Source organism: Phalacrocorax aristotelis, chromosome Z (assembly GCF_949628215.1).
Source record: "Phalacrocorax aristotelis chromosome Z, bGulAri2.1, whole genome shotgun sequence".
In the NCBI taxonomy this organism is placed as follows: Eukaryota; Metazoa; Chordata; class Aves; order Suliformes; family Phalacrocoracidae; genus Phalacrocorax; species Phalacrocorax aristotelis.
The window spans coordinates 49158657-49175377 of NC_134311.1; the positions used below are offsets into that span (position 1 = coordinate 49158657).

The window sequence follows — 16721 nt, forward strand, 5'->3', positions numbered from 1 at the left end:
AGCTAAACTGTCATTTCAGATTTAACTGCTAAAACAATATCCTTCAGTGCTGTGTCTGTGTGACAAAACTTGAGAAATGTCTTCCTGTCTCTCTTGCTCTTGGCAAATTCCCAAAATTGTAAGTCTATGATTAATTTAATATGTAGGAAGTCTGAATCACAGCAGTATCAGATTTGTTCTGTATTTACAGATCAACTTTTTATCATATGAATAGACCAGTTGATTCATACATGTTCAGTCCCTATTTTCCAGAAATTCTAGGTTTGTATATATCTAGAAATCTGGGTGAATATTCTAGGTTTTTTGGTAGAGCATGAGTCACGCAGCAACGTTTGATACTGTCAGCTTTCAAATTCCAGTGATCTGTTTGTCGACTATTTGACAGTCTTTTAAGAATTTTGCTTCCCCCTACCCACCTCAGTATGACAAATCTGTAAAGGGTTTTCTTTTCCTGACTACAAGGAGAGCTGATAGATTTAAGAGGTCACTGTGTCCTGTCAATGTTCCCTGGATGAGCAACTTTTACAAAGCTCTAATAAATTACATCATGACTTCTGTTGATCTTAGCAACACTCTGGTAACTGTTATATTAAAAAAGTCCCTGCTAGGAATTTGTATCTTAAATAAGTTTAGTTTTAATTTTAACTTTTAGATCCTGAGTGGAGAAAATGGAAGTGATAGTCACATATTTCTAGGTGTTAGAACAGTTCTAAATAAGGAAGGGTCCGATGACTGTAAGTCACAGTTCACAGAATCATGACTGGTGGCTCTCAGTATTTCTGACCTCCAGCTGCTTGTCCAGTCTGCCTTAATACGTGATGCTCGTGTTTTTTTTCTTTTTCTTTTTCTTTGTTATAAACTGAAAGTTTACATTACTGCTGGAGCTTGAGTGCTAAGAAATACAAATCTTCATCTTTCAGTAAGAAATCATGTGACTTTTGTTAAGCTAGACACCATTTTGTGGTATTTTCCCATATTTCTATCCATCCATTAATAAAACTAGAAGAATGGTTTTACAACTACAGTTATACATCCTAGTTCTATGGAAAAGATTAATGTTCCAGAATCTAATGAGTACAAGAAAACCTTTCAAAGTACTAGGTACTGGGAAGAATAAAGTTGTATGCTATTTCATTTTCTATGGACACAGAAATGGTCATTATATGATGTACATCAGTTGCAGAGTTAGGACCACTGACATAGCATAGATTCTTATTCTTTGCTTTGTTCTATTCTTGTTGATAAAGGAAGGATTTACAAAGTATACAGGATAAATTATTTCTGACTTTAATATATAAAGATCACCCAGTCCAGAGTCTGTTACTTTTTAAACCAGGCAGCTATTTGTTCTGATCAGTCTTCTGAGGGGCTTTTTTTTTTTGTAATATCACTGAAGTATAATGTCACCTACTACATATTGGTCTAAAAACAGAAGTGATTTCACACAAGCAGTGTCTATTGGAGTGAATACTAACAACAAAATTTCATTTCAATACAAAGTTTCCTTTTGAAGGATTTTTTTCCTTGCCTTTGCAATCAGTAACAGATTAAAGTGCAATCTAAGTCATGTCATTTGGTCTTCCTTTTACTTAATTTAGTTAGCTAAAATATAAAATACTTTTATTGGAAGTAATCAAATTATCTCCTTGCCTTGGTTATTTTTATTGTAAAAGTAGAAGTAGTTTCCATGCAGTAATATATTTTACCCAAATTAATAAACATGTTCCCAGAATAAATTCACATTCTTAAAGTAAAATCTAATAAATACAAATCTAATTTATTTCTGCCTTCTCTTGCAGTAGTGCCTTTTTTTTTAATTAAATATGAAGCCAGTATTTATATTGATATTTCACTGTTAAAGAAGACCTGATTCACTACACTTAGATTGTTGCTAATCTTTTAAGACTGCAGATCTTGAATAAAGGTATTTTCTTTTCCTAGGCTGAAATTCTATCATTTTACCAAATGTAAAAAGTTTCCTTGAAGGAATCAATAGCAATGAAAAACCAATGGGAAATAAAGAATGAAAGAAAAAAAAATAAGGCCCAATTTATACCAAAGTTTGAATTATTTAAGATTTATATAATTTTTGTAATTCTGGATCTATGTCAGATATACAATGAAAATAATTTTAAAAGCCCATTCAAAGTTGAATAGAGGTTGCTTCTGTTTTGTATCAATTTCTTTTAACCAGAAATTCAGTGCTTTGTTTTTCTCTGCTTGGTAAGCACGGTTTCAGCCCTGAAAATATCAACGTGCAGTTCTTAAGGGTGAAATTTTGATACTGCAGAAATATAAAGCGTATCCATCAGACTCCACTATGTCTGAGATTCCATGTGTAAACTTGGATGAACAGGGATATGCCTGCAGCACATTCAATGATAACTAAGATACATCCAAGAGGAGAGTATAGGTTTTCATTATTTAGAATTAATTTATTTTGTTTTATGAAAAAGACAGAAAATGTAGATATAGGCAAATACGATGCAATATTTTATTTTTTGTGATCATAGAGATTAAAGAGGAAAATATTGGAGTTTTTTTATCAACTTCACGTTATTAATAACAATACATGAGTATTTAATGTATTAAAATTCTTAGCAGTGACTGTCAGTTCAATAGCTTGGCAAGCTAAAATTAGAATATTAAAGATTTAACCTCTAGGTCATATTTTTGAAGCCAGTTTAGACTGGTTGAGCTTGAACATTCTTTCAACTTGACAGTTATTTGGCACCCTGAAATGTGATGGTGGAGAGAGTTCAAATGCCGAGGATAAAGAACTAGTTTACAAAACAATTGCATGTTATGACAATATTTCACTTCTTGCAGTCACAACAGAAGGGTCAAAGCCCAGATGTCTATGCAGAGTCAACTGTACCTCAAGTCAAAAAGCAGGTCTTTTGGCTTAAAATTGATGAGGCACCCTGTTAAAAAGTCAACTTCTTTCCCCCTGCCCCCACCCACACAGCACTGCAGTTGTGTATAAAAAATTCCAGCCATTTACCATCAGCACAAAACTCACTTTACCACTTAATCAAGCTTAAAATTAGGGAGAAAAAGAACCTCCTTGTTTTGATAAAATCTATATTGTTCTTAAAAATATTCTTACTGAAAATGAGAATAGCATAAGTCAAGTCATTCCTACTAAAGCAATAGTGATTAGAAAAGCAGCCTTAATGGAACTGCAGAAAATTTTGGTGATTTTTGTCCCCAAAATTAAAGATGTTTCAGGTAACTTAATTCTTCTGGAGTGCTGTCATTTTGTGGATAGAAACCTGAATCAAGCAAATCTTCATGGAACAGTTAGGTATTTTGAAAACACATCTGTTTAGAGAATCAGAGGTTATCCTTCTTAATGATCTATTACAAATGATTTTCAGTAAAATAAAATGGAAATCATTCTTAATCTGTATTTTTTTTCTAAATAAATATGGGTATTTCTCCCAAATATTCAGCACAAAACAAATAGAATTGGAAGGAAGTATGTAATACAATTCAGTATTTCTCAGTAACCGTGTGGTGACCATGAGTCACAAAAGGTAATCTGTAGAGTTACAAAACCAAGAAGGTTATAATATAATCTGAAAGAAAGAAAATGTTGCTTCTCTACAAGTATATTTTACCTTTCATAACCAGGTAATTCTGAACTCATGCAACACAGGTTCTATAAGCTAATTGAGGCATATTTGTAGTATTTTCTCTCTTATTGTAAATGAAGGTGTTGAGAACGACAACTTTTTAAGGAACACTTTTAGTGTAACCTGTTGTTATACATACATGTCAATGTTCTCCTATAAATATCTTACGTGTATCTTATAATCACATGTTCAAAAATAAGTTAATGTATTCACCAGTTTTCCTAAGTGTTGGGATCATTTAAAGAAAATTATTTTTTATTTCACAGAGGCCATTTTAAGACCTTGTACAGTTTTGAGAGACCTTATTGACTGGTGAGGGGTAAAAAGTAATTCATTATTCACAGAGAGCACCTTTTTATCTGAGTCGTGATGTGTTGTGCAGAATTGACCAAAACTTTATTGCAAAATACCTATTTTTCCTCAGCTCATTCTTGGTAGAGAAAAGCATACTTTAGAAATATTTGAAAATGAAATAATAACCTGCAAAAATAATTTTTCTTGGTAAATTTGAATGGTTTTTATTCTGGTTTCAGTGTTTTCATATCTGTAGTCTAATTCTTATCTCAGCAATATTTATTCAATTGTCTGAAAGTAGGATTGATTACATGTAACTAGGTGTAGAATTAGCAACCTTCTAAATCAAGACAATTACCATGGATATATATGTGTATATATAATTTTAATAACTGATAATGTATTACCTTTTTACAGAATAGTACAGTTGACCTTGGTAAAAGTAGACTTTATGTGTAAAACTAAGACTATTTCATTACCATGTGACCTAGGATGATGATAGTTTCTCCAGAATAGACAGGCAGGGATTGACGATCTGTTGTACATTATGCAAGTTATGATATACGATATAAGACTTCTGAAGACTGGGCATCCAGAGTGATTTTTTTTCATTTATTGTTTCCTTTTTGAATTCAACTGCACTTCCACTACTTCTGAAATGCTCAATATTGTTCTCTTCATTCTTCAAAGGACTGCAACTCTTGAGGTACCCACTCTTGGCTAGTGACCAAGGCCATGCAGTTACTTTAACTCATGTTCCTTTTTTATTATTTCCTGGTCAGATAATGGAAGACAATTAACATAATTTCAAAAGAAAAATGTTACTAAATAATCATTTAGACTGATTGTGTTCTACATGCATATATGGACTTTAGAGGCAGCTGTTCCATAACAGAAAAATATGAAAACTATGTTCAGTGTTACCGCAGTTCTTAAGCTTGGACTTTGTTTTATAGATTTAAGTATTAGAGTACTGTAGCATATACAGTTCTGAAATTTTATAATGCAGAATACTGTGTATTATTTCTTCTCTCTTTGTATTAGGGAGTCTGATAAATTTAACCAACTTTCTGTTTTATAAACCACACAAAACACATCTAAGGCTACCATATATTTTATTTATTCTTTCATTAAAGTGAGCGCTAATGTTGAGTGACTTAGCAAGTATGGATTAAAAGGTTACCTCAGGTTTGACCTTTTTCTGAAGTCCCATTTGAAAAAGCCATACTTAATATTTTAACCATTGATTTAACAGTCAACATTCCAAAAAGGCAAAAATCCTTTACTTTTCTTTGTCTGCTTGTTTTATGCTTTCAATATCCTTTGACGTTATAAATAACTATATTTAGTTTCTTTATTTTGGCTGATTCATGTTTGCATTTTTGATCTCTTACAGTAATATGGATGACAGCTTCTAAGTATGAAAAGCCTTTTTCCATGCTTAAAACTAGTCAAGTAACTGTTACAGAGCTGCTAAAATACATCTGAAACCCCTGAGGATACCATCCTGGCATTCTACTAGATAGCATAAAAGGTGAATAGGGGATTTGTCTGGGTTTACCGCTTCTTAGGTGAAGAATAATATCAAGTACTTGGCAAAAGTAATTTATTGAAAGTGTTTATCTTCACACTTATTTGTCCACTAGTTAGAAAGAGGAAAAAAGCAAATGTCTTGGATACTTACAGCAAAATCTCTTTTTGATACATAAACATTTTTTTTTATAGGCACTAGCATATAATCCTATGTCCCTGTATTAGAATGTTTTCTACTTAAATTAGAAGAAATTGCATATCAGAAGTGTTAGCAAGGCTGATGACAGTTCTAAAACTGGAATACAATCGCTTCCTCCTCCCCCACCCCGCTGAAATTTGTTTATCTAATTTATTGCAAGTATTAAGCAAAATACAAGATTTGTAATTTCAGAAACATTAGAGAAGATCAATACTTTGGATCTCTATTTCTGCTCTAAAATCTTTGTTGTTAATTCCTTCTCACTTTGTATAATTCATTCCTATAGACTAGTATAACCATTAAGATACTTCCTTGAAAGTAGTCTGGCTGGTACTTAGATTTTTTTGTGCCTCTGATAAATCCCACATTATCCAAACATAATCAGCATTTGATGTTCCTAATACTATACAGTGCTTTTATGTCTCAATAACCAGATTTAAATTATTAATTAAGTTCCAAATTTAAGAGCTCTAGTAATGACAACAGGAAAAAGTATCATATCTAGAAAATCAGAAGGCCTGATCCTGAATTCATTTTGGTGTGTAAATTGGAATTAGAGATCATTTCACATGGGATAACTAGGTTAATAAGAAGCGACAAGCTTTCCTCAAAGAGGTTTTTGGAGTTGTTTTTTTTTAATTATGTAGAACATGTGAACTTTTTCCTTTAGTTCTATGACAAGAAATTAGGCAGATCACCATTAAAAGAACTACAAAAAGTTTTGTGAGATAAGGTGAAAGAAATAGTATGTTTGAAAAAAAACAGCTGCTTATTCTCAAAAAATTATTTAAGACTAGAAAAGTGACACATTTTGATTCCTCTCTTTGCCATATGAATTAATGATACTAAGGTACTTTAAAAATAAACAAACAAGCAAACAAAACCCAAGAATTCCCTCCTCACAAAATCAGTGCAAAACTATTTTGTTTCTTTTTTTTTTAATATTAAGAAATGAGAACAGAATCATTTGGCACTGAATTTCATTTTTTATATAATGTTTTTCTACATAAATTCAGCACTCTGGTTGTTTAATGCTATTTCAGTTAGAGAGTTTTAGAGTATCTCTTTAAAAAAAAAAAAATAGACATTATTCCTACAGTGCATTGCACAAAGAATGAGCCTGTGCACAAAGAACATGACTGTATTTGTCTGGAGCTTTTTTGGGCTGGTGAATAGCAGCCAGTCTTTACAGAATTTGAACCTGAATTTTCAAGCAATTTTTCTGATGATACTGTGGGGCTCTGGCTAAGGAAATAACTCAGTATTTAGTCATTATTTACCCACATCATTGAAATGAAAAAAATGTGTTGCAACTTCTGCTAAATCAGAAATGTATTTTTAAAGAAACAGTGAATATTACAACTTCTCAACTGAGGTATTCACTTTGTGCTATTGTAGGTGACTTTGTTTTACTCCCACTCTTTCTTTGCCTGCTTAAATATTTCTCTGAGGTAATAACAATAATTGTAAAATGTAAGTCAGCAGCTGTTAGCACACATATTTTTGTTACTGACAAATTCAATTAAAGACATTGCTAGCTAAACCAATCAAATAACAGGTAGATCAGAAAAGGTCAACTCTGAATTATTGTTTCCCATAATAATTTCCCAAACCATTAAGTCCGTAAAATTAATTTGAAATTGAAGCTCATAAACGTAAATTATAGAAAATGCCTTGCTAGTTTGTGGGTATTCTAGAGCATAAGGGTGTGTGTCTCCCATGCATAATGCTCCTGCTAACATTGTCCAGGTTGCAGCACAACTACAGATAGGCTCTAGAAGTATTTTCATTATAAATGCCTATTTCCAGGCATGCTAACTACAGTCAGAAAGTTTTTCTTTTTCCTCTGTGAGTACAAACCCAATTTTTTTTTTTGTGAGCTGTATATTGGGATGTTCATGAACTACAGGAGATAAGGCTTGATGCACAGTAATAAGTAAATTTATCATAATAACAGCAGTAGCTTTTGAAGTTCAGTCATTTAAAAGGGAATTATATTTCCAAAATTACAGTGTGTGTATGAACTTTGTAATGAATTAAAGTGCAAATGATTAAAAAAACCCAAACCCAAGAGATCTTAAGACTAAGGTAGGATGAAGCAGTAATTTATACAGCTACATTAAGCTTTTAGTTGATCTATGATCAATGCCTGTTGAAAATAATATTTGCCAACAATTCCACAAAACTCGGCTGTTCATGGTCCCTAATTCAGCTCTTCTAACAACTGTAATGGAATAACAACTGTTATGGAAGTCAGAAAGGGGCCTAAACTGAGTAGCTGCAGAAGTAGGTAATTTAATGTTGTCACAGTTGCTTTTTAAATGAAGTATTTTGTCAGAGAGTACTGCTTTAAGAGGGAATGAGGTTTTTAATGAAAACAACAAAAGTTGGTAAAAAATAGTAAAAAATAGTGAAAAAGAGGGAGAAACCAATACCCATCCAGAGATTATAAGGGAAAAAACTAAGCACCAGAGGTTAGGCTGGTACATATCATACATGGTTGTTATGATCATTCATCTGCAGTTAAAATGCTTTCTTTACTTCACTGTATTGCACATGAGAAATTGATCATATGTCTACTAAAATACTTCATGGAAAACTCATATGCTCTAAAAAAAAAATCATATCTTATTCAACTCTTATGAATAGCTGTTAGAGAAGAAAGAAAAAGAGTGCTGTGGAATCAACAAGTGCTGCCAAAACAATTTTCACCTCCCCTGCTTCTTCACAAATAGGGAAATATTTGTTTTCTAATTACTCCAGGACAGTAGTTTAACTCATATTAGCAAAAACAGCTTCAGAGTCCACTACAGATGTTTATTAAAGTGAAGAACAGTGTAATTCTGTGGCATTTTTAAGGAAGGCAGGCATTCATATTGCTTTAACAGGCATACGTGTTCCTGTCTATTTTGCTTACCCTTGGCCACATTTTCCATTATAAAACCTTCCTTTTAGTAGAAGAAAATGCTTATTCAGATTTTCTTGTATAAAATGCAACATTTGTTTGATTAATAGGTATCTGAAAGGGAATAGAAGTAACTGGCACATTAATGCCACCATGTACTTACATAATACAACACTGAGAGATCACAGGACTTGAATTTGAATATGATATATGTATTATTCCATTATATAACTGGAATTTTAGTTTTAATTCTTATTCTGAGTAGTTGTAATTTATTTTATTTCCATTTTAGACAGAAATGATATCTTCACCTATCTGCAGCACTAGCGCTGCCAAACTCTTAAGTGCAAGTGTTCAGGTTGCTTTTTTCCTATTCTGTAAGCGTTGTTCTTTCCCATATTGTAGCTGCAAATTAGGCTTACTTAGGAAAGTGATTGCTTGCAATTCTTTTTCTTATAGAAAGCTAGAAACATTTTGATTTGGGATTGAAAAAAAGAAAATTTTATCCCTTCTTGTTAATCTTTACTAGTGGATAGATGTTCAAGGCTTCTTTTGAAAATATAAATAAGCAGCTGTGGGTTTCTAACTTGATTTAGTTTATGTGAGAGAAGCACAATTCAAAAGTAAGTTTTAATCTTGTACAAAGTTGAGAATCTGCACTCTCACATTCAGACTCATTGCAATGGACACATTTGTGGGTTTTGTCTGGTATTATATGAATTAAAATAAGCGTGGGTTTTGAATGAAACTCAGAATTCAAAATTTAAGTAAACTGTGGACAGGGATAAAACATTTGAGTTTATTTGATATACGCAAGTTTCTAAATGGAAGTAGATCCTTTTGAAGAATGCTTTTACTTAGACCAATGGAGTTTGTATAAAGTAGATAAGCAGCTTATTTTTCTGTGACTGATTCCACACAGACTTTGATGGGAAGCCTTTTAATTTCAGTGGGAATGGATGATGACACCTGCCAAGATAGTCTTGAGCAGCTATTTACTCCAATTTTCAATGTGAAAAATATTCGAATGTACTATTTCCTACAAGAAGAAATATTACAAAAAATTAATATTTATGACATACTTTGAATTTTTTTGCAGAAAAACCTTAAAAACATTAATTTGCAAAAGAAATAAACTAAAGCAATATATGATGCATTAATAGCATTATTCTTATAAGTGTTGGTGTTCATAATATAAAAGTCTCTTCAGCTTTAAATAAAAGCATAAATAACTTGAAAGGAAGAAAATAAATTCTCAGTGACAATCTTTATACTTCACACCTTCATACTTCATACCAGGGTAATAGAATCTTCTGTTTCCTTTAGGTATACAGCTATAGAAAATAGAAATATTTAGAGCAATAGCGATTACAGCTATTTTTCTGCTCTGTTCCTTCGACTAAAAGAGTTGCTGGTGCGAGACTTGGCAAATTTGTACATGATCTCCCAACATCCAGCAGTAGACCAGAAGCCTATTCAGAGCTATAGCTGTTGTTCCAGCTAATGCGCATGTATCAGGAGATAGTGAAAATATGCTGGCTGTGTATCTGTGGATCAATCATCAGCGTTCAGAATGCAGCTAGCTCAGAAACGAAAAAGGGATCAAAATGGTATCTTGAGTTGTGTAAAACTGAAACAACTTAGTTTGATTGTTACATGTGATTAATTAATGATAAATGGATCTGAGTGTTTAAAAAATCACCATTGATAGAAATATCTGTGCCCCAAATCCACATTACAAAAGGATTACTACTGAAGTGTATACTTTCTACTACAAACCGTGGAGTTGTAGAGGAAGATAAAGAAAGGGGAAACACTTCTTAGAATACCTTTTATTTTGCTAATGAGCGTATTCATGAGCTGAAGCATCTTTCACATGCTTTGGAAACTGGAAACTCTTAGCTGAATTGTGATGTCTTAGAATTGGTTCAAGAGAGGAATATTGTTAAAACAACCACAAAGATATTACTTATACTCCCATGAGACAATTAAGTGACGCAAAAGGGACATATGGAATTTTAAATCTACGTAGCTGAACTGAGATTGTCAGGATGGGAATAAATTGTGTCTTTCAAAATCAGTGATTTATTTTTCCTGCCAGAAACACACTGGAAGGTTAAAATAATTACATTAATTTTATATCTTCTTCTTAAGTATATATCCAATTGCTATAGTGAAGGTTATCATGCATTTTGCTTGATTTTTTCACTTGGACATTTCTGTGACTATATCTCTCTCTACATATATCCGTCTTTCACATATGTAAGTGATCATTGTTCATGTTTCTGACTCATTTTTCTCTCTACTGGGAAAAAAAACATTAATTATCATACCATTCAGTTCATTGCCAGTCCAGACCCACCTGAGCCACTTCAGTCTTAGAAGCCTGATCCACCTGCTGATAGTTTTGATGTTTCTCAGTGGCTCAACTCTTAGGGATGTGAGCATCCACATGACATACCTTTACAACCAGGTTCTCTACCCGGGCAGCAATATCTTGCCACAATGCAGCAAGATCCCGTCTGGGGATCTGCTCACTGGAAACCAGAGCAGCAACTTTCCTGGAAGAACACCCCTGAGTGACTGATTTTCCTTGCAACACATGCCTCTAGGGTCGAGGTAGATTTTCCATCCCAATTCCTCATGTCCGCTCCATGGTCATGCAGGTAAAACCATAAGGTGACCTGTGGTGTGTATCATCTCTCTTGAGCAAAGGAACGCTTATTGCTAATGGCTGAGATACTGGTCCATAGAGGTGGTGAGCAGGACATATCTTCTTTGAATTGCTGGACCTCCTGGGACAGTTTCTCCACAGCATGATGAGGCAGGAAGAGATACTTGCTTCACAGTCCCGGAATCTGTCAATTGCATCCTGCACCATTGGTGCTTCTTCATCTTTCCAGGCCAGTACTGCCAATGAGTCTACCTGCGATGATGGTATGCTCTGTACAAACTTCTGCCACGTGGTTCATGTGCAGTGGGCATCATCAGGATGTTTGGATGGCTGTTCATTGTCCAGGTCACCACAAATGACCTCCAGCAAAGCTAATTCCTGCAGGTGCTAGATACCTTTCTCTATGGTGGTCCATATTTCTGGGCGATATATAACATCTTCCTTGAAGGGATACCTTTCTGTCACACTAGAAAGGAGTCACGTCTAGAGGCTGAGGGCTTGTGCTCTTTTTCTAATCACTTTGTCAATGTCCCCTTCCCTAGAAAGGGACTCCAGTTGTTTGGCTTCCTTCCCCTCTAACTGCAGGCTACTGGCCCTGTTATCCCAGCATCAGAGCAGCAAGGTGACAATGGTTTCACCTAGATGATGGCTGAAATCTTGTCAGATATCTTGCAGGTCACTCAAGGATAACGATCAAGTGGTTTCCATCTCGTTTATGAGTTCTTCCTCTTCGTCCTCCTCTCCTTGTGATGGCCCTGTTCTTCCATCATCTCTATTTAAATTAGTTGACTTTCACTTCCAAGATTTCTTCTTGTCTATGGGGTGACTGATACCAGCACGGGTTGGTTCTCTGCAGTGCCTGTCACGGGGGTTTGAGTAGCTGCAGTGCCTGTCATTTTGTTGTTAGATCCAGAGACCTTCTCTTCCCCTTGAGAGTGCTGAAAAGTGTTGAAAAGGGCTCGGTATGTATGGGCCAGGCCCCAGCACATTGCAGTTATCTGTGTCTTTCTGGAGTTCCCAGGGTAACAACATACTTTCTCCAAATATTCTCCTAGTTTTTCATGATTCTGCACTTGTTTGTGGTGAAGTCCCAAGACACTGGGAGTGCCCACCATCTTAGGTATTTGCCCATACTCTCCCATATACCCTGCCACTCATAACTATCGAGCCTTAGGACAGATCTCTAGATGATGTTCTTAAATTGCTTATTAACCTTAGACAAAACTGAAGCAATCTGCCAAAGAAATACCAACAGATGTATCTTAACTACCCAAGGATGTTCAAGATACTGAAAAATTATTGTAATGAAGGAGGACACATAGAAGAACATAGCAAAGGTGCCATTCTCTATTTTCTCTATAAAAAACCTCTCAGAGGAGGAGGTATAATTCCTAATTGTCTCCATGAGGTGGTAACAGAAGTACAGTAATGGCTTCCAGGCAAAACCAAATAACCAATAAAGCTCAAGGCCAGAGTTTTAATAACAAATCTCTCAGGCAAAATATCTCTAAACACTGCAGATCCCAGCAAACTACAAAAACCAACAAGAATCTTTAATATGTATAGCAAAAGAAAAGAGCATGATGCAGATCAGATAAACTAATATAGAAAATAGATGAGCCAGTGCTGTGACCAGCAACTGTTATCTCAAACCCTTTGTGCCCCACGTTGGGTGGCATAAAAGCTCTGTTGTGGTTTAGCCCCGGTCAGCAACTAAGCACCACGCAGCCGCTTGCTCACTCCCCCTACCCCTGTGGGATGGGGGAGAGAATCAGAAGGGCAAAAATAAGAAAACTTATGGGATAAGATAAGAACAGTTTAATAATTTTAATTACTAAATTTACTAAATTTAAAATAGTAATTAAAATTACTATTTTTACTAATACTAGTACTAATGCTAATACTGATAATATAATGTAAAGGAAAATGATGAGAGAGAGAGAAAGAGGTGAAACCCAGGGAGGGGGGAAGAAAAAAAATATCAAAACCAAACAAGGGATGCAACAGCTCACCACCTGCCGACCAACACCACCAGTCCCCAAGCCGCGATTTCTGCTCCCCCAGCAAACTTCCCCCAGTTAATATACTGGGCGTGATGTCATATGATATGGAATATACCTTTGGCCAGTTTGGATCAGCTGCCTTGGCTCTGTCCCCTCCCCTCCCAGCTTCTTGTGCACCTGGCAGAGCATGGGAAGCTAGAAAAGTCCTTGACTCTTATAAGCACTACCCAGCAACAACTAAATCATTAGTGTGTTGTCAATATTATTCTCACACTAAACCCAAAACACAGCACGATACCAGCTACTAGAAAAAATTAACTCTATCCCAGCTGAAACTAGAACAACCCTATTTCATTCAGACAGTGCTACCATCATTCCATATAAATCTCAGCCCTATCCCAATGTTACCCTAGTTTTAGATCATTTATTGGGGGAGCAAAAGATCTATGGGGAGAAAAGACTGGTTTATATCCAGCATTTGCAGCACACTTAATATGTTCATGCTTGGGAAGGGAAAAAGTTTATAAAGCTCAATTAGGAAATCTTCTTTAAAGTTGTGGGAGTTCTGGTTTTTGATGAAGTTACATAAAAAGGTGTGCTACCTTGAGCCCAATTTGCGTGTGTTGTTCTCACTTTAGTTTTCTGCTTGATGTAAATTACGATGTATATTATAATAGACATTTGTATGATGTTATAAATTAACCTCCTATCTCATGTAAAATAGTTCCAGAAGGGCAAACTGGGAAACACGAAGTTCACCACAGTTTTAGTACATGAAACACATGGCATATAATAATTCTTTCACTCCCAAGAACAAGAAATTTGGAAACAAGTTAAGAATACTTAACTCAAACAAGAAATTTTTTGCAATTACATGCCTCTTAGTGAAGTTAACTTCTTGCCTTCAGGATGTAAAATCAAAGCTAACAACTTGAAATACTATCACTGATCAGTTTGTCCTCAACCAAACCAAACCAAACCAAACCAAACCAGAAATGAAACTAAACCTAGTCTGTATTGTTTCTCCTATGTAGTATTATCTAGATTTCATTTTTAACAGACTGTTTTCAAGCAATATATCATCCGTCTTTGTTACCACTATTTTTTTTCCCTGAGAATGCACATTAACCATAGAAAGCCAACTTCAGAATAGTAATTTGTAACTTATTTTTGCCCACTCATCAGTGTTGTATAAAAACTATGTTTTCTGAACTTCAAGATAAAAACATTTTGAACTGGAGCTTTTTAAATTGGAAGCACATTTATCATATTCCTTACTATATGCCTTCCTCTTATACCCTATTCCTCTCACCCACAGGACCCAGGATAACAACACCTGGGTCCCAGTGCCCTGACTATTGCTCCCAGAGCCTTGTACTCACGTCTGTTATCCTCCAGGTTGTCCCTTGTAGTACTATTGGTTCCAACATGGAAGAACAGCAGGGGCTAATAGTCAGATGGTCAGGCAAGCTTTGACTCTCTCTCCACAACATCCTAGATCTAAGCCCCCATCAAGGAGCTACCTTCCCCAGACAACAGGTCAGGTCAGCACTGAATGCCTCCATCTCCCACATCAGGGCGTGACCAACTACTATCACTTGTTTCCTTTTAGTGTTCCTGCATGGGTCAGGGTCAGCTGTCCTGGACACTTCACTTGAAAGTAAACTGTAATAGACATTTAAAAATTGATTAGTGTCAAGGATACCACAATCAAAAAGAAATTTGGAAATTTTTGAGAAGTTTGCCTCTTTCTCAAGTATATGGACCTGCACAGAAGTAAGCTGTTGAGGCAACAATCGTTTAAAAAGAATGATTTTTAAAAAGACACAGTAAGTTGAGCTAACTGCCTAGAAGGTTCTTTGCTTGGAAAGACACAGTGAACAATATAAGAGAGAGTCATATTCTTTATGGAAACCAGTAATCTACTTTCATCCTTTTATATTCTTTTCTGGGCTGATCTTAGGTGGGGGAGAGTTTATTCTCAAGTGGGACACACATACAAAATTACCATGTGAAATATCATGAGAAGATTTTTAGGTCTTTCATACTAGTGATCAGATAATATTTTTGAAAGGTTGATCAAGATCAGAACAGGATTTCCTTAAGAATTTAAAGGGAGAGATTGAGACACCTTACAACTAAAGGAAAAAAAATCCCCTTAATTTAATAAGAAGTTCCAAATGCTAAATGTCATGAAAGAAGAGGCACTAATGTACAGGGGAAGTGGAAAAGAAAATAGACATCATCATAACATTAGTGTTAAAAGAAAGTTGAATGATGCTTGAGTTTTTCATAGGTGTAAAGTGCCAACCGCCTTCCTAGTATCCTTTTTTCTTCTGCTACTTACCAGGAAAAACAAACCAAGGTATAATACAGTCTTATAGTTGAATATAAAGAACTAAATGATAAATATCTCATATTTATAGAACACTTAAATCTGACATCCATATACATAAGCTTGCCAGGTAATGTACAAGGCACAGACAACAAAGCCTAAGCACAGTACAACATAATGTACTGTAAGAAATGAATCAAATTAAAATTGCTTAGAACAGCACCTGTTCTCAGTCCAGTGAAAAGATGCTACCTTCGGGACAAGAAGCTCCTGACCCTTAAATTGATTGCAGTAGTTGGTAAATCTTGACTTGCTCAAAGATGGGCACTGCTAATTATCTAGGTTTGATTGTTATATTTTCCCACTGATTTGGCAGCTGCCTCAAAATTACATTTGGCTAAACTCCCAGACATTAAAATATGGGGTGGACCAAAGACATTTAAATCCCTCCATATGTCCATATTGTATGCATGACTTCTATCACTTTTAACACAGCACATTTCATATATGTGTTGCATAGAAGCAAATAATTAATTTCACTGAAATCTGTCCAGGTAAGGTTTCTCCTAGTATTAGTAAGGTCTGTTACTGACAGCTTCTGGGCTGTGTGGATTGTTTCACTCTAGTAAACTCAGTTTCAGAAGCGATGATTGTTGGTCTCAGCTTGTTGTTGATAATTATATCTTAGGAGTAGTGGAGTGCTTTCTGAGAACATGTCACATGTGTCTCCTCAGAACAGAGACTGGTTGTTTGAAGGGATCCTTCTCTTTAGTGCTACAGTTATATTTTGCAATTGTTCCTAAAGAGAAAGCCACACCATCTTTTCAGACATTGTGTCCCCTTAAACTTTTCTTTTGGCAAATATCTCAGTCAATATTCAGATTAGAATAAAGTTTCGGGGACATATTAACACATAACAATATCCAAAGATATCTGAAGAAGTGGTACATACCGTTTGTTCTAGCTGAAGATGTTACCCTTGTCAGATACACCAAGTAAGCTGTAAGTTTGTAGAGAGTATGTGCTGGGAGTGCCCTAATTTATAGCTTAAGAACAGTTGTTCATCTTGCATTAAAACTCTTTCCCCAGAGAGTCCCCTTTATTCTTTGCCTAAGAACTATCCCCCTGTTGTGACTTGAA

At 35.1% G+C, this 16721-nt stretch overlaps 1 long non-coding RNA gene across 1 annotated transcript in view; it reads left to right on the forward strand.

Annotated features, from left to right (window-relative positions):
• The window catches only part of LOC142050161 (uncharacterized), a 589738-nt gene that overhangs the window by 278394 nt on the left and 294623 nt on the right, over positions 1-16721 (forward strand). The window lies entirely within an intron of this gene.